Source organism: Stegodyphus dumicola, chromosome 5, assembly GCF_044657685.1.
Source record: "Stegodyphus dumicola isolate Sdum_Otavi_A_Nest chromosome 5, ASM4465768v1".
NCBI classification, from domain to species: Eukaryota; Metazoa; Arthropoda; class Arachnida; order Araneae; family Eresidae; genus Stegodyphus; species Stegodyphus dumicola.
Window position 1 is genome coordinate 47,315,714 of NC_140772.1, and position 20,342 is coordinate 47,336,055.

Here is a 20,342-nt window from a genome sequence, read left to right on the forward strand (position 1 = left end):
GACATTGCATAACATCTTTTTTTGTCTTTCAGTTTGTAATTGTAATTGCCTAAACAGAGCTATTTAAAACAAACACAGTTTTGAATGATTTATATCGTTCTTTTATCTTAGAAGTGGCTTAAAGAGTGGAGGTCCTTTTAAACTTTGTGTGCTGTTACGTTATAATGCATTTATCATTAGCATAATTTGGAAAGTTTTGTTATTGCATGAAATATAAAGTTTTTTAATTTAAATTTTCTTTCAGGTCTGCCAAATAGCCAGTTTATTGAATATTTGCATCTGACATGAAATATGGTCTTTCATTTATCTTTTCGGTGAAACTTTACATTATGGTAACTTGGCGATTTTTTGGCGAAAATTTGGCGACCAACCCTGCTACAGCAACCTGCTAGTTTTGTTTTGGACGCCATTTTGTTTTCACGAAGTAAAGGCATGTTTTTTTTTTTTTTTACTCAACATTTTTTCCAACAATCTGCTAGCCGATTTACGCTTATCCTAGGACTTTTATGGAACAAAAAGTGCTTAATCATGACGAAGATTAGGTGCGAAGTTGGGAGAAAGTGCAGAATCGCAAACTGCTTGCCGCGTTTTTAAGAATTCGACATACATGGTATCCATGTCCGTCGACCTATTTTCACTTAAAAAAACATCCCAGAATTGCACAAAAATGGCATTGCGCACACTCTTGACTTTATCTACGTACACATCGACCTATTTTCACTTAAAAAATCAAAGAAAATTGACAAAAATCCAATTCTTCTTACTTTTGTAAAAAGCGCCAAACAAATAAGTGGACGATTCTGCACTTTAGCAGCGAAATTGTTTCTAAGTGCTTATTAGCTAAAATCACGATCGGAATTTTCCGGAAAGTGTCACGTGACATGTCTCATGATCTCTCATTTCTCTGAGACAAAATAATCCGTGATTCGAACAGTGTACTTCTCAGATTATTGCTAAAGTCCTAGCTAGTAACCTTTATCGCCTTACCAAAATGTCTCCAAACTACCTGTTACCATATTCTAAAGATTAGCCATCTTTTCAAATTAAAATTGTTTTATTGAACAAATTAATCCATAAAATTCTCAATTTGTATTAAAATTTTTAAATAATATAGAAATTTAAAAATAGATTTGATTTATAAGATATCCAACTGGTAAGTTAGTACTGCAGATTTCTTTGCTCCTGATTAAGAGAAACCTGTACCTTTTTGCCTTTGAGATCTATTGAGTTGATTAAATGTATGCCAGATACAAGGTTGTTGTTTTACTAATAGAATAGAATTAATTACTAATAGAATTTAACTGATAGAATTCACAAAATTTGGTCGTTCAGAAGAAAGCCTAAACGATGCATTAAAAGTGCTGTGTCAAACCGATATCATTGTGCTGAATAGTCAAGACTGCTTTTCTATAATAACTAGCTGTAGGAAAATAAGATTACATTCATGGGATCGACACTGTCTAAAATTGACATGGCTCGAGAATCAACATCGAATAGGATCAACTTGTATAGCATTAACACGATGTAGCATCGACACTGGCATATGACATACAAGATATAATAGAGCCTCTCCACTGGTATAAGCCAGATACGACAAAGAAGAAATTGAGATAAAGCAGTAATAATGACTAAGATTAATGCCCTTTTGTCACCTGCATAGATCACAGGCATATGATCGACAATGCGTACAGTCTACATGGCGTAAAGTTACTATCGAAGAGTAATCTACTTTTCATTTGTATGCTGTCGTTTTCGTTGTAATCAACAACAATGGGTTGTAGGGTTTATATTTGTTTCAACTAACATTTATTTTAAGCTATCTTTCCTGTCAAGCCTTTACTTTCCCCTAGAATTGCCAATGCCAGAGTATTCAAATTTTAGCAGAAGTAAACTGAGTTAAATAGAAGGGAAACGAGATTGTAAGTGTGCTTCTTGAATCACGAGCGTGAAGGTTGCTAGGTAGAAATTTAAGAACCGCGCGTTTCGGCCTGTGTGCCTACTTCGGTAGTTCGTTTAATCTTTCAACTTCTTAATCAGTAAGTTTGCTGAATCTCAGCTGTATCTTAGAACGCGGTTAAGTTAGTTACGATTATAGAGCCTCGTAGGCAGTGACTTCGTTATTTATTCATCCTGTCATTTATTTTTAGTTGCATTTTTGTCTATTTTGTTCAACCGCCGGGTCGGCGTAGTTTGTGAGCGTCAAGTGAACGCAACTGTGATTTCTAAAGTGAAATAAAAAGGGATTTAAACTCTTCCTACGAGTTTGTGAAATTTCCAGTTCATAGCAGTCACTACTATTGTTGCTAACAAGTTGGGGCCTCCCAACATCATAGGGTAATAAAAATTATCGAATTTAAATCTATAATTAGTATATAAATTGATTGCAAGTGATTGAATGAAGTGCACTAGATAGACATACTATTACGAAGAGTATGAGCAGCAGATTATGATTTGAATGCAAGATTTGTTTCCACCAACAATCGTATAAATTGCTGTGGCACTACCTGTAAATTATTTTCTGCTGTACTTGCTATGGTAAGTTGCATATAACTATAACTACAGAACTATATACAATTATAATTAATATGAAAAATCTGGAGTTACTCGTGCCAGCAGTGATATGATTTCATAAGGATTCGAAATTGACAAATTTGATTGAAACAAAATGTAAAATGCAAACTGTTAAATTAATGAAACATTACTTTAATGTCAAATATATAAAATCAAAATTATTTAGGATAACGAAGTAAATATTAAACTATATTTGAGTCTAATTCCATTCGGTTTTGTAATTTGTTTTAAAATTTTACTTTGATGAAAGTAAAGGAAAACATTCTATATATCAGAATATAAACACAATGAAAATAAAATTAACAATCAATTCTCATGTAAGTGTCTGGATATAATATGTATTGTACGAATTACAAATGTAAATCAAAATTAAACAAAAATACATACTTACTAAACATTAATTAAGACTTCAAAAAATTCTCTATAAACAACTGTAATATACTGAAATATTTCTGATTGAATAAATATGAATAAAATCTATTATTTTGAAAATTACATGGAAAAAAATGCAATTCGCACAACTTTACGAAATGACAGATGACAGTGTTGTTGTGGTTGCATTTCTTTTAAGAAGTTGTTATAAAATTTTTCTTTAAGTATTTTCATTGATGCGTAGTCATTAAATATTCTTCTCGATTTAAGTTTACAGAAGATTATCTAATTTAAGATAAATTAAAAACCGGAAGATTGGGGGATTTACAGGAAGATTGAGGGATGTGATGAAGAGTCGGGGGTTTCTGGCTTTTCCGTGGTAGATGGAAGTTTTAAAATTGTCTAAAAATAATGAGAATTACACGAATGAATTAGCATTAATCACATTGTAATAAGACATTCCTCACATGTCATTTTATGCCGTAATTAATAGCCAATAAACTGATTCGGTAATTCGAAGATCTATAATTAGCCCCGGAATAAAAGATGGATTACATGGATGAACACCGGATCTCTAAACTTAATGGCTGCCTCCAGATTCATCAAAATGTAATTTAAATATGCCTGTGTTTCCGGTAACCGTATCACATAAAATTTGAACCTTTCTAGGCTGACTGCAAATTTTAAGTTCAAAAGTGTATTGAATCTGTGCTTTTGGTGAGTTCCATTGATGTTATTTAAAAGTTTGTTTCTACAAAATCCCCACTGTTAGAATTCCATTACCGTCTAGAGATTTCTTGTCTGGTTTATTATACAAAATATTTTATTTTGATACTGAAAATAGATCATTTATGGCTGAATACTTTAGCAAATATTTGATGGACTCGGGAGAGGGTTAGAAAGCGATTGCCTTTAAAATATTATTATAATTATCAATACCAAAGTGTATTTATATTCTTAAAATACTGGTTATATTTAGAAAGGTTTAATATTTTTATATTCACTTCTTTACATTCGGAAAAACATTGGCAACTTTTGGAACCATTCTGTATTTTGATAAGTACCTGTTACTTTTAGAAAGCTTTTGTATTCTGAGAAATATTTGTTAATTTGAGAAAAGTTCCTTATTCTGAGAAATACTGGTAAGATTTTGAAAGGATTTATATTCTGAAAAATACTGGATATTTTTAAAAAGGATTTAAATTTTGAGTAATATTAGTCATTTAAAAAAAATTTTATATTTCCAGAAATACAAATCAGTTTAGAGAGTTTTATAATTTGAAAATGACTAGCCGGTCTCAAGAAGGTTTTTGCAGAGAAATGCTGGTCATTTTTGGAAAGCTTCACGCTAACGTGTTGGCATAGTGCTAGCGGAGCCTTATTGCCAAAGCCTTGGGCCAGAGGTCCTGGGTGTTTGTAAGAGAATAGTGTTTTGGCATGCAGGCACTTCAGATACAGCAGAGCCGAAAGTCCTCTATAGATACTGGGGTTACAGCCGAAAACATCGCGGCAAAAACATCGCGGACGAAAACGTCGCGGAGAAAACAACGCAAGGCGAAAACGTTGTGATACAAAACATCGTGGGTGAAAACATCTTAACGAGAAAACATCGCAGTCCTAAAACATCGTGGTACAAAACATCGTCATCGAAAATAAAGCGGTTCAAAAACTTCGCAGTTTAAAAACATCGTCGTCGAAAATATCGTGGTAAAAAATAAAGTATCTACAAATCATCGCATGACGATAACATCGCAGATATGCTTTTTTCAGACATGCTTTTCGGAGACATTCTTTAATAACTGCAAATGGATATTCCCATAATGATTTGTGAGCGCAAGATGGAAAGAAGGATAATTTTTACTTTCATATTTTTTTATTAACTAATAAATTTTTGCTGAGAAAATAATAAGGAAACTTAAGCATAGAAAATTAATGCAACTTATAGCACTTAATGGAATTTTAAACCGGCATAGTTAACTAACAGAGGCCATTAATACATAATTTTTGTAATGCTTTTACTGGTAATTTTTCATGAAAAGTATAAGCTATAAGTTGCATTTAATTATTTATGCTTAAATTTCCTTCTTACTTTTTCAGCAAAAATTTATTAGTTATTTAAAAAATGTAAAAGTAAAAATTATCCTTCTTTACATCTTGCTCTCACAAATCATTATGGGAATATCCATTTCCAGTTATTAAAACCCGAAAAAAGAATGTCTGCGATGTTATCGTCATGCGATCATTTGTAGATACTTTATTTTTTACCACGATATTTTCAACGACGATGTTTTTAAACTGCGAAGTTTTTGAACCGCTTTATTTTCGACGACGATGTTTTGTACCACGATGTTTTAGAACTGCGATGTATTCTCTTTGCGATGTTTTCTCCCACGATGTTTTGTAGCACGACGTTTTCTCCTTGCGTTGTTTTCTCCGCGACGTTTTCGTCCGCGATGTTTTTGCCGCGATGTTATCGGCGGACACCAGATACTGGGGGTGGGAAGTTCTCTGACCCGCTCGGACCCGTTTTTCAGAACTGAGACTGAAACAGGCAAACTTGCATTTTCACCTATAAAATACTCAGGATCTCAGCCAAAGACAGGCCTCTTAGCCCCGATAAATTTCGTGGACTTCATTTAACTGCAGGTTCTGATCCGGAGGATTAGTATTAATGGTAACAGAAAGCTTCACTGTATTTTATAGTCAGGAAATGCATGGTACTCAAAAATACAATTAATTAAGCAAGAGCTGACATCTTATAATTCTTTTTTTTATTCTTAAAGAATAGTATAGTTAAATGAATAAAGGGGCATCAAACATATTAAATAAAGGTAATCAGTGAACTCAATGATTGTTACTATTCGGTTTCGAGGGCCGTAAGAAATCGCCAAACTGTTGTTGATGTCAATGCTGCCAAAAATAATTGCGGCAACCCTAATAATTGCGGCAAGAAAGGAAGTATAATAGTAAATAACTATTTAAGATTGATGTCTTAATTTAGATGAAAGGTTAATTTCATATAATACTTTTTTATTATTATAATTTATATGAAAAAGGCTAAACATGACTGAATGGAAGCATAAGAGTAAATAACTATTTCAGATCATTATTATTATTTATATAAAAATTGCTAAACATAACTGGATGGATGCCTGCATAGCTATTTCTCTACCGACTTATCGCTAAAGCATAATTTCATCCATAGGTTGTTCAAACGTAATTTTCTGTAATGAATGATGACTTTTCTTTGAAACTATTCTCGGTAAAGTGCAGAATCGCTCACTTATTTGTTTGCCGCTTTTTACAAGGGTAAAAACAATTGGATTTTTGTCAATTTTCTTTTACTTTTTAAGTGAAAATAGGTCGATGTGTACATAGATAAAGTGAAGGGTGTGCGCAGTGCCATTTTTGTGCAATTCTAGGATTTTTTTTAAGTGAAAATAGGTCTATGTGCACATGGATACCGAGTATGTGCAATTCTTAAAAACGCGTCAAGCAGTGGGTGATTCTGCACTTTACCCAAAATTCTATTGCCTAGTTTCCGTCATGGGCAATTCCCAAATTGTTAAATCCATAGAATATCATAAAAGATTTAAAATCAAAAAAGGGTTTAAAAATTAAACTAGTATTTCAATGATGTCTTAAGAAATATAGAACTATATAAACTTACGCAATCTGAAATCAGCGCGTACGCTAGATTTGGCGCGCTGTTAAATGGGCGCGTTTGCTAGATTTGGCCCTTTTGCGCGTACATTTTTGCTGCAATTTTTTTACGGCCCTCGAAACCGAATAGTACCCGATGATTTTACACATTAGAAGAACACACGCTGTGACAGGTAAAGTTTAACTTTAAGGAAGAGTTATCTTCGAAGGCGAGAAATTAAGCTGAAGGATTCTAAGATGTTTGTTTTGTTATTGTTTTCTATAATTGGCTATTAAAAGTTTTGATTTAAATGACATTGTTTACAGTATTTCACTTTTAGTTTTCAACACTACAGCAAAAATGTGCAAAAGGTTATGCAAATGCAGACGAAACCGATCAATCTTAGAAATGACACATATTAAAATAATTGTTATAAACATACGATTATTTTTAGAATAGGACAAATAATTAAATTAAAAATAATTGCAGAGTTTTTACGTATTAAAAGCGAATTTTAGTCTTGTATATACAAGTAATGGGAAATTTGATAAAATACATTTATAGTGTCCTAAGAATCACATTGGTAGAAAATCATTCTTTGGCATAAAGCTCTGGCGATAATGTAGTTGACGAAGAAACGCTGGTTCTGAAAAGCATTAACACCTATTGATTTCTTTTGCTCCAGATTCGAGATAAATGCGATTCTGAAGTTGGATACTATTAAAGGGGCTGGAATGTCGCCAAAGAATATTTCAAATTGACCTAATTTTTAACTCGAAATCTCAGTCTTAGGATAAATCGTATCGACTGCAGCTATTTGTTTCAATTGTAACATTTCTATATCGTCCTTAAAAAGTAGTAGAATTCTGAATTTTCCTGCTTTCAGTTTTAAACGACGTATTTCGAAAACGGTATTATTTCTCCGTGCCCGCGAGATAGATGCAACTAGAAATAGTAATGTTGGAAAGCCAGTTACATTTACTAAAGGGAAAGAATGACCTGCTAAAGAAAAGAAGTTCAAGAAAATTAGCGTTAATTGACTTTTATTTTATTTTATCAGAAGCATTTTGAAAATTTGTATGATATCGCCTTTTTCAGCTGCAACTAAATGAAAAGACACGTACCAAGAACAGAAAGAGTCAACGAGTTTTCGAGAAATTACTGTTATTTCATTTTTCTTTTCCCTTTTATTACGGAGGACTTCGTTGTTAGCCGCTATTCTCTGTGCGATACCTGTTTTTGATATAATTGCAAATGTGTGTGTGTGTGTAAGTATGGCAAAGCCTCGAGGGTTATCTGCCTAAGAGGAGGATGCCTTCGTGGAGGACTTTCTAAAGGAAACTGGCTCGTATACACGTTACACATGGGGAAAACCACGAAAACGCCTATGCAGCCAGCCCGTTTGCGGGATTCGAACCTCGGACCGAACTACCAGTGTTCAGCGACTTTACCGCTCGGCCGCTGGCGGGCCCTATAATTGCAAATGATAAAGGCGATATTATTCAGTCGGTGAAAGCGCTTTTGCTAAAACAAAATTCACGCCAGTCAACGATAGCTTTTATAGACTAATTTTTTTAATAAACTTGTTGAATTTTTATGTGGTACATATTATCATTTCTTTTAATGCAAAAGTTCTGTCGTCGAACTTTTTTTATTTAAATTCCGTTCATTCATTAGGATCCAAAGTTTCCTCATAGATTTAATCGATTGACTCGCCAAATGAATTTTGTGACACTCTGATGTTTTGAAAACATACTTTAAACCTTCTGACAAATATTAATTGTAAACTTTCATTTTGGAAATAATGAAATTCAGACGAAATATAAAGTTAAATATTTCTTTAGAAAAATTAAAATCTCTTTACATTTACAAATTATTTTAAAAAACAGATTGTAGATAAAGGGTGTAATTTGCATTTCCTTAAAAGTTGAATATATAAAGCAATTTTTGAAAATTAATTGAATGTTTCCTTTATTCATTAGTAAGCAGTTACTTCAGACTGTCACTTTGTAAGGAAGAATTCTGAAGTAGTAAATTTCAGATTGTCCCTTTGTTAAGAAAACCCTGAAAATGAAATTAGAGGGCAAATACACGATTGTAAAATTTAGAATTAGGGAAAAACGCAAGTTTAGGCAAAACTTTTCGCTTTTGAAGGAAAGAGACTTGTGTTGTACCGGTATGGAAATCGACGGATTTTTGTTAAAACCTACAATTTCTTTTTGCCTAATTGTTAAACCTGCAAAAATCGTTAACTTTTGTTATTTACTCATTCTCAAGTTGTTTTGAACACATGTAAGCACACATTTTATTGCCCATGGAAAAATCCAAGAATTATTGTGTATATATATATATATATAAGTGTCCAAAACTACACTCAAGTACTCATATAATTAATCTACAGTGGATGGACAAAAATATGGAAACACCTTGTGAAATGCATGTTTGAAAAGAAAGATTGATTTTAATGAAATATGTAGGTGGCGCTGGCGTTTTTGACTACTGACGCCACCTATACAACTTCGTAAATGTGCTAAACAGTTCAGTTGTTGTCGGAGTACTGTTATGTGAGGTTGTCATTGCATTATGTCCGAGTTAACAGACTTCGAAAGTGGGCAAATTGTTGGAGCACGTATGGTAGGTGCTTCCGTAAGCAAGGTAGCCGAGGTGTTTAGTGTTTCAAGAGGTACTGTATCGAAGATTTATTCCGCATATTTGAAAAGCGGAAAAACATCATCTGCTAAATCACAGCGCGGACGAAAGTGTGCCCTGAGTGATCGTGACAGACGATCATTAGGGGCAATTGTGACGAAAAATAAGAAGACCACAGCTGCAAAATGCTGAAATGAATACTGCTGAAATGAATGTTGTGTTACCGAACCCTGTGAGTACCAAAACAATTAGAAGGGAGCTTCATAAACAGGGAATTGCTGGCCGTGCTGCAATTGAGAAGCCACTCATCAGTGATGCTAATGCCCGTAACAGGAAAAGGTGGTGTTTAAGTCATAAAGCTGGACTATAGAGCAGGGTAAGCGAGTAATATGGTCTGACGAGTCTTCTTTCACATTGTTTCCCACTTCTGGCCGAGTTTACGTCTGGAGAACGCCATCTCGTTTGTTGCCAAGAGTGAAACATGGCGGGGGTTCTGTTATGGTTTGGGCAGCCATATCGTGGTTCTCTGCTAGCCCCATGATAACTGTGTCAGGGCACATGACTGCCAAGACTTATGTGAACATTTTGGCTGATCAAGTTCATCCCATGGTACAAACTTTGTTCCCCGATGGTGATGGTGTCTTCCAAGACGACAAAGCCCCTGTTCACACAGCTCACATTGTCCAGGACGGGTTTTCTGAGCACGAGGATGAGTTGTCCCAACTCCCCTGGCCACCACAGTCACCAGACCTGAATATTATCGAACCTTTGTGGTCTACATTGGAACGGAAAGTGCGTTCTCGTTATCCATCGCCAACATCGTTATCTGAACTTGCCACCGTTTTGCAGGGAGAATGGTATAATATTCCCTTGGCAAACATACAGGAACTGTATTTATCCATTCCGAGAAGCCTGCAAGCTGTTTTGGATGCCAACGGGTTTCCTACACCATATTAAGCAAAGAAACATGTTTTTTTAAAGGTGTTTCCATATTTTTGTCCGACCCCTGTATATAGGTTAATGTAATCAATCAATCAAGTATTTTTATTTCAGTCAATATTCAATTATATAACTAGTATTTAAGTGCATAAACAGTACTCATATAACATAATCATATATCTATTATATCAACGCATGTAAATACTACTTAAATAACGCAAGTTCCCAAATAATGAAAAAAAACAGGTTTAACGTATTCAAGTGTTTTACTGTATCCAAGCTGTCAAGTACATAACTAGTGTACTCATGTAACTTAATCATGTAATCCAATGTATTAATGTGTTTAATTGACGGATCATTTTTAATGTAGAATCGCAAGGTATTTGATGTATTTAAGAATTAGTATTAGTAGTAGTATTAGTATTTGATGTATTTTTAAAACTTATGGCAGCGTGCGCTCAAGAGCATCACCAATGCGTATTCATGCAGCTAACGCATTCATGTAATATCATTCAGGTTCCCTCTATGTTCATGCGACCTCACAAAGAAGCAAATTTCATTCTTGAGGCAGGCCTCTTTGGGACTCGAGGTAGTTACCGATTCAAGATTAGTAGAGGGCGTGGGACATATACCTACTTATATATATATATATATATATATATATATATATATATATATATATATATATATAAAACCCTTGTACCTTTGGTTGGACACTGGTTGACCCCGTCCTCCGTCACCTGTCCCTTTAAATAGTTAAATATAAATATGAATCTTTTATTTCATGGTAATTTAGTCAAAGGTAAAACAGTCCGCGATTTCTCCCCAAACAGGGGGCTGGTAATCATAAGTGCGTGAGAAGTCGAATATTGTTGTTGTGTTGTCTTGTCCACATTACATGGAACAATGATTGCCAGAGCCTACTCCGAAGAGAGGTTGGACCTCTATTTTCCACCTCCAATTTTGAGGAAGAGCACCCCCGGGGTGATCCGGGGGTCTCTCACCCCTCTCCTCTCTCACCAATCCACACAAGAGGACTTTCGGCTCGTCGCATATTTAGAGTGCCGCCATGCCGCACCGAAACTACACATTTACAAACATTAATGTCTTACCCGGGATCTTCGATACCGTAATAGGCTTCCCTAACCACTATATTATCTGGGAGACAGTCGACTATTGTAGAATCGGTATTTCCAGACGTTCCTCTATTTTTTACCACGATATTTTCGACGATATGTTTTTAAAGTACGAAGTTTTTGAACGGCTTTATTTTCGATGACGATGTTTTGTACCAGATTGGTTTTAGAACCGCGATGTTTTCTCCTTACTTTCTTTTGGCCCGCGATGTCTTGTAAGATGACGTTTTAGCCTTGCTTTTGTTTCTTCGCGATGTTTTCGTTTGCGATGCCGCATTTTTTCCGATGTTTTCGTATTTGCCGTGAAGTTTTCGGCGGGCACCTGAAGGCAAAGGATTGTCTTAGCTTCTCAGTCTCACTGGACATAGTATATGCTTCTTAATCTAAGACATTTTCCAATCCTGGAGAAAACATTTCTTTTTTATACTGGACTATGTCCTTACACTTATAACAGCTACGGTGGACGTATTATAAAAAGTGTTTTCTGAGAAATCGGTGTTCTATTTCATTTTGTTTAATGACAAATAATCATTTCTTGCGATTTTCACTTTACTAACCTTTCGTTCAGAATTAAATACGGTACACATTTTAAATTCAATTTAACGGGCATTATAATCAGAGTGAATAATTTAAATAGGAGATTGATTTTTTTTGTGATGCCATAGGAGAATGAACATGGGGCGAATGAATCTCTTCCCATGAGGTAAATAAAAGCCGGGGCGCAAAACCATAGTAGATAATGCTAGGTATAGAATCTTTATATTGCTGTAATCTATAGAAATATGCGTGTGCTCATCTTCCTGCATCAGTTGACGACATACTTGGGCATGCTTCTGAGTAAAAGTAGGGGAAATGTATTGTATTCCTTCCAAAACATTTATTATATATAAAAGAGTTTCGACTGCTGTATATAAAAGATGATTGTATATAAAAGAGTTTCGACTGCTGTATATAAAAGATGATTGTATATAAAAGAGTTTCGACTGCTGTATATAAAAGATGATTGTATATAAAAGAGTTTCGACTGCTGTATATAAAAGATGATTGTATATAAAAGAGTTTCGACTGCTGTATATAAAAGATGATTGTATATAAAAGAGTTTCGACTGCTGTATATAAAAGATGATTGTATATAAAAGAGTTTCGACTGCTGTATATAAAAGATGATTGTATATAAAAGAGTTTCGACTGCTGTATATAAAAGATGATTGTATATAAAAGAGTTTCGACTGCTGTATATAAAAGATGATCGTATATAAAAGAGTTTCGACTGCTGTAGCTTAGAATGATTACCACAACCGAAAAAGAATTCATAATAAGATTTGTCGGCCTGTTAATCATACACTTACTTTATAAACAAAAATGTTCTTTTCATTATAAAAGAAGACCAGTGGTGACTAAACATTAAAAACGGTAAAAAAATATAATTTTTTGCTTATACATGTACAGTATACAAATTAAACATTGAAAATGTATACAGAATGCTTGATCTTTAAGGTCAGAAAGGAACAGTTGCTATAAATGGACAGCCGTTCTTAAAGACTAATGAAAAATTTGCTACACTTTAAACTCTGAAGTTACTATCCCAAGATTATGACACTTTTTGTTGAATTTTAGCAACAGATTTCTGTTGAATATTTTTACCAAAATTCAGATGAAAAAGAGTTTTAGTAATTTCTCTGAAAGGAATCTATATAGAAATCTTTAATCATCATTCTTGTACGAAAGTATCCTCGATGATACTGAAATAAGATCTAAGATTCAAAACACTATCCTAGGCCATATGGAATAGACGTATATTTTGGGTGCGCAAATCCCCTCGCATAATAAACGTTTATTTTCGAAGCCATACTCTGTGGGATAATATTATGTTTATTGCATTGACAATGCTCTAAATATCAGGTAATTTTTAACAGGCTTCATTTTATGCACACAAACACTTCATTTACGTTGGAATTGTTGATGTTTAAAGTTTATATTAGGTATCACAATACCTTTAATCATTAGGTATTTATTTATTACGTGCTCCGCCGTTAGGCACTACATGGAAAGGGGGATGACCCGTGGAGGACTTCCTCAAGAGAAACTGCCTCATATCCCCGTTACACATGGGGGGGGGCGAACCAAGAAAACGTCCATGCAGCCAGCCCGTTCGCCGATACTTGAAACTCGGACTGAACTACCAGCTTTCAGCAGTTTTCACCTCTCTCTGACCGCTGGTGGGCTTCAATCATTAGGCAGGCAGTGCCTTTTAATATATCTTTAAACGACTGTTCTTAGATGCGAAACACATTTCGTCATTTCCGTTTCCTCAAAAGGTAATAAGTTTATTAGAGGGTATCTCTGAAAACTCTGTGATAATCTCCACTGGGATGGTAGCTCATTCTGAATTTCTTCGCTCTAGATCGAGAGCCACGTCGGAGGTGCAGTGAGATGTGAATAATTATGAGGCAATGAAGATGAGATGAACAATGAGATGTGAATGAGCAATGGCATGTAAATAATTTCAGATCAAGGCTATTTAGAAACGAAACTTAAAACACAGAAGCAAAAATTAAAAGGCAAGATAGTTTAATTAAAACGGAACTGAATGATATAAAAGCAAATAACGTGTAAAATACCAAAAATTTATTAAATTATTGCTACAATTGCATAAAGTAAAACCGAATGCTGAAAAAAAAAAAAAAAAAAAAAAAAAAAATTAGCTGATGTAGCTTGTAGCATATGCGCATATAAAGAGGATGATAGATAGAATTCAGTCTTTAGACTGAATTCTATCTATCATCCTCTTTATGTGCAACGAAATGAACGGCAAAACCACAAACTGAAAGCGAGATCAATGAATTTCAGTAATGGCACCTTCTACAATGAAATGAAGAAGAAAAATAACAAAAAGCAACAAAGTAAGTGATGCCATCTAGGGATGAGAAAATCTCTTTCAATGATTTAAATTCTTAACCTTACTTATAAACAAATAAATTTTTGTTCTGATTCTATTTTCAATTCTAGATGCACCAGTTGCTTTTTTCTTCTTTTCATTACTTCTCTTTGCCCTTAATTACGGTTATCTAAGCCAATTAACGTATACTTTTACTTGCGCATAAAACTTCCCATTATGACGTGTGAATGCTCTCTTTTGGTTCCTTATAGAGGCATATTTATACATGGAAAACCAATTAAGTGTCCCTCTGATCATATTCGCGCTAACTGAAATTTTGTCTGAGCAATACTTCTTATATAATGAATTTTTGAAGCTTGCAGGAATTTATGATGCTCCCTGCATTTATTATCGAGAACATTATTTCTTTTCATTTGGATGCCATGTTGTAATCCTGCAACAGAATGGTCGTGTATGCTCAATATCGCCTTAATGGAAAATCCTAGTTTCCAACAGACGTAAAGGGCTTACATTCATAAGATTGACATTGTATAGAATCAGCACTGTGTAATATCGAAAAGGCTTACTGTCGACACTGGTGCAGACCACCATTAGTTACAGGTATACAGTTGGCGTGACAAAAAAATGAATTTTGATAATGTTGCAGTATTGAAAGATAAGATTAATGCACAATGGTCACGTGCATAGAATTATCACAGGTACACAACTGATACAGCGTAAGGTCGATAATGGCAGAACATCGACATTGAAATATAGACAGTATTAATTAGTGTAGCTCAGGCTTATAACTAGTAACAACTTTGATTAAATCATTATTTTTTAAAATATCCTCTTAGGATAGACACCAATGCAAAACCGACACTGGCACAGCATCGAAACCGATTTTGAGCAAATCTGTCAGTCCTCTGCTGTCAGTGAGTTTGCCAACCATGCCCAGTGCCGATGCTGTGAGCATTCCACAATAAGAAACATGCTTCAGAACTACCATGGCATCTACAGCTGCACTTTAATAATCTAATAGAACAAGGACACTTACAGCCCAGACAGAATTTTCAAACCATCCTGACTAAATTAAAATTCCACTCTTCAATTCAATTTAGAGTTGCTATGCAACACACAACTTGTTCTATACTCCATCCTACAGGCAAAAACGCATCGTGATTCTTAACCCTTGATCTTAATTGCCCTTACATCCTGTTTCTAATGAGAAACCTTAGTTGTCAGTTACCTCCATTTCTATGCAAAGAAACGGAATACTCCAGAGCTTATTAGTACTGCTGAAAATCCTCAATGACATCAATTAGGAACTCTATGAAAGTGATTCATGAGGGCAGGAACATCAGAAGCAGATGGAATGCGCCTGTTGCCATAGTGACGGCAGCCAGGTAAGCTCCTGTTTGGCATTAGCAGCGTGAGGGCTCTCTTCCTGCTGTGATCTAAAATAGAATTTTAGATTCTTCGGCATGCACGAAATATCGAAAATGTCTCCCGTTTCATTATCCTTTTAGGCAATAAAGTGCCTGCAGTTTGCTGCAAAATTGATTTTTCCTCTTGTCAGCTAGGATTCATGCGGCTCTTTAAATACTTGTGTCACAAGAATGTTTAACAGAATTGTTGTTGTGCCTTCTTCTTCAGACAAATATTTTCCGTTTAAATAAGTTGAATTTGTATGAATCTTTACTCAATTTTGATTTATTGCTGTTTTAGTATTTAAATATGCGATATTTTTAAAATTCAGAAATAATTCCCCCCCCCTTGATTCGGTTATTGGGAAATCAAGAAAGATATATTTTAAATAAAAAAGTTACTGTATACACATTTAATAAGTAATGTCACTATTTTTTAGAAAAGTTTTAATACTTGTTTTATTAATGGTTTAAATGATTACAATAAATTAATGGTTACATACGTGTAAAATCAGTGGTTTTCGTGGTTTTCAAGATGTGTTTTGAGAAACCCTAGACTTCGTGCAATTCCTGTAGGATATCAATATTTCGAAATAAAATTCGAAAGAATTTTTAATAACATAGAGACTTAATTAATTTGAAGTAAAAATAATGTAGATTTGTTTTTTTATGAGCAAACCTATAATGGAGTAATAATATTTAAAAGCATTTCGAACAATACGAGCTTAATATTATGCGATGCATTTTCGTTTTTTTAAACATTTCTGAGAAGGTAGAGCTTTCATAAGAAGATATGATTATATGAGTTATTTGGCAAAGTTTACAGAGAGTTATGTCGTTGATGAAAACTATAAAAGAAACTAACATTATAAATCTCATTTAAAACTCTAAAAATCGTAGCAAGATTTCGAGATAAACTGAGAGTAAATTTTTAAAATTCTCTAAGAAATCTGTTTCAGATTTTAATGTTTCCAGTTTCCATAAAATCGCGTCCGATACAAATATACGTTGTTGCACAATACGTTGTACAATAAACAAGCTCATTTATGTTTTTCCGATATTATAAAAGTGTGTTGCTGAATGCAGTGTTAAGACAATCATTTAAAAATCATACATCTTGGATTTCCTAACAACATTTTGCATCATAATTTAACTACATATAATTTCTGACACTCTATAAGTGGTAGATTGCAGAATTGTTAATTCCACGATGAAAATTTGCGTACAGTCTACAAGCTTCTTTACGTATGTTGTCTGAAATTTTGCTCGAAGGGTAATACACTTTTCTAATATTTTGCTATATTTCGACTTAAATTTTTTGTATTCAAAAAACGAAACGCAAAAGTAAACGTCGGAGGCTTTGAAACAGAAATTCGTTTTGAATTTAAATTTAAAGTTTCCTATAGAAAAATTTAGTTCTTTGAACTGACAACAGGAGCTTTTCTCTTATTTAAGAACGCAAGTTAAATATTTTTATAATTATTTAGGTTCGAATTTTTTATGCGGCTTAATTTTTTTCTCTTTTTTTATAATATTGTAATCTTAAGTTCAATATTAAAATAATTTTTTAAGGTTGTGTGACAGTGCTGACATTATTAGAAAATAGGGTACTATTCGATTTCGAGGGCCGTAAAAAATCGCCAAACTATTGTTGATGCCAATGCTGCCAAAAATAATTGCGGCAGGAAAGGAAGTATAATAGTAAATAACTATTTAAGATTGATATTTTAATTTAGATGAAAGGTTAATTTCATATAATACTTTTTTATTATTATAATTTATATGAAAAAGGCTAAACATGACTGAAGGGAAGCATAAGAGTAAATAACTATTTCAGATCATTATTATTATTTATATAAAAATTGCTAAACATAACTGAATGGATGCCTGCATCGCTATTTCGCTACCGACTTATCGCTAAAGCAAAATTTCATCTCGTTGGTTGTTCAAACGTAATTTTCTATAATGAATGATGCCTTTTCTTTGAAAATATTCTCGGTAAAGTGCAGAATCGCTCACTTATTTGTTTGCCGCTTTTTACAAGGGTAAAAACAATTGGATTTTTGTCAATTTTCTTTTACTTTTTAAGTGAAAATAGGTCGATGTGTACATAGATAAAGTGAAGGGTGTGCGCAGTGCCATTTTTGTGCAAATCTAGGAATTTTTTTTAAAGTGAAAATAGGTCGATGTGCACATGGATACCGAGTATGTGCAATTCTTATACACGCGTGAAGCAGTGGGTGATTCTGCACTTTACCCAAAATTCTATTGCCGACTTTTTGTCATGGGCAATTCCCAAATTGTTAAATCCATAGGATATCAAAAAAGGATTTAAAAATTAAACTAGTATTTCAATGGCGTCTTAAGAAATATAGATCTATATAAACTTACGCAATCTGAAATCAGCGCGTACACTAGATTTGGCGCTGTTAAATGGGCGCGTTTGCTAGATTTGGCGCTTTGCGCATACATTTTCGCTGCAATTTTTTTACGGCCCTCGAAACCGAATAGTACCGAAAATAGTAACTTTTATACAAAATTTGGTATGTAGAAAAATGATAAATGAGAAACGTAACAAAATGGAGTTCATACAAAATCAACAATATGTCACTATTTTTAATAAGGATACAAAATTCATAGTAAGCTTGCATTCAGAATAAACATTAAAGCATGCTTTTATGCAGCTCTTTAAATGAACAGAAGGCACTACTTGGGCTACATATGAATCTCCGCTACTTGCAGGTACTTAAATTAACATAAGCTACATTAAGATTTAGGTAGCGTAGTCTGAGATTATCCACAACATAGACTACTTAAGCTGGCTCAAGGTAATTAATAGCGCGTATTTAAACGTCAGTTAGCAAGCTGGAATAAGACTTTGGTAGTGTACATAACTACAATGCGAGGCTTCCAGAAGCTGTAACCATAAGACATTTAAATCGTTGACTTAAATACATGACAACTAATTTGCATTCTGGTGAACACTAGGTGAGGAAAGAAGAAGTTTGGGTTCAAATCATAATAACTGGCTAATTAACATAAAAATTCTGCGAAGCTAGATAGTTAAATATGTTTAATTAGACTAGATAGGATATGAAATTAAAGAAAATATGAAACACTTTAAATCTTGAATATTTTTAAACAGAAAGATTTCGTTTTTCCTAGAATATTAAATATTATTTCATTTAAGTAATAATCAATAAATAAAAAATAGCAAGAGGGATCTTAGGTCACGTTTTAACAATTACGCTCCCGCAAAATACACAAAAGTCTGTGAATTAAATTATTGGTACATGTATTGATAAAAATTGGATTTGTTGTACATTACATCAGTGATTATTGGAGAAGTCAAACAACAAGAACCAAAGCTATACCAGTAAAATTTCACAGGACTAGTTTCGATGGTTTTGATTGCAGAACAAGCCTCCTCAGCTGCCAAAGTGGAAGCTGAGGAAGATTATTGCATGGCATTTTAAGGGAAATTTGTTCGTATGCCCATTACACATGGGAAAAAAACACGAAAACGCCCATTCACTTAGAATGGAATCCAGGTCGAATTACCAGCGTTTAGCGATTTTACTGTTCGGCCGCTGGTGAGCCCTCAGCAATAGAAGCAAGGGTCTTAATCTGATAACTGATTTGTAATTACTTAATTACTATTGAAGTCTCAGGTCTCAAAAAGCTGAAGTTAAAGTTTTGTTAATCTTTTTAATGATGTACCAATAATTAATCTCTTTCATATCTCTTTAACGATGTACTTTTCTTTATGATGTAACAATAAATGTCCCATTTAAACCTAAGTGGCCAAACCGTATATATATACATTCAAAATATTAGTTTTGATATTTTTAAGTAAACAGGTACGCATTAAATGTGTCTATATAATTAAAATAGCATGGGAAGTTTTTTTTTGAATTATAATGAAGAAAATGCGTCTTAGCCATGGTCGTTATGAAAACTTTAGGATTTCAGGGCTTAAACCTTTTACCGCTTGGAGGGTGAAAGCTGAAGTGCCAATAATAATCCGGCCCACACCTTGGGAGATTTTCCTTCAAAATTGTGATGGAACTGAACAACTCGTATTATCATTTATAATGTGTCAATAGCAAGCGCATCCCGCACGTTTTGGCCACGATCAAATTTGTAGACTCAATCTGGCTGTAGGTTCTAACCGGAGATTGTAGAAACAACAACAGCGAACAATAAGCCGTTTTAATAACTTTTTTATGACTGTTGGTGCCACTTTTGGGTCACTGGATTCTAACCAGAGATGGAACGAACTTTAACAAATGAACTTAATAAGTGTAACTTAATAAGTTACTGACTGAATATAAGAATTTATTTTTAAATTTGTAGTTCTCACATACCTAACGGCAATATGCATTTACACAATACAGCATTGTTTTCTTATTTTGTACAAATATTTGATTTTTTAATATTACGTTTAATATATTTTTGCTTTAATTATTCCGATACCTTCCTGCACGTTGTCATTAAAGATGAGTGTGTTTATATTAACTACTTTAAGTTTTAATTAAGTGTTTCTTCTTCTGTTTTCCACGCTACATGCGTCGGAAAAGAGTAATGCAATAAAGAAAAAAATGTATAGCGTATGAATTTCCTTAATTATTTAAATTTTGTAAGATCTTGACAGTGAAAAAGAGAGAATTAGTTAACGTGCCTGAGCCGTTTGTCTGCCTTCTCTGCGATCCTCTGTTTTGTGAGCT

General features: G+C 33.8%; 1 protein-coding gene across 1 annotated transcript in view; it reads left to right on the forward strand.

Annotated features, from left to right (window-relative positions):
• The window catches only part of dysc (whirlin protein dyschronic), a 668,284-nt gene that overhangs the window by 75,789 nt on the left and 572,153 nt on the right, over positions 1-20,342 (forward strand). The gene's annotated exons all lie outside the window — the stretch shown is intronic.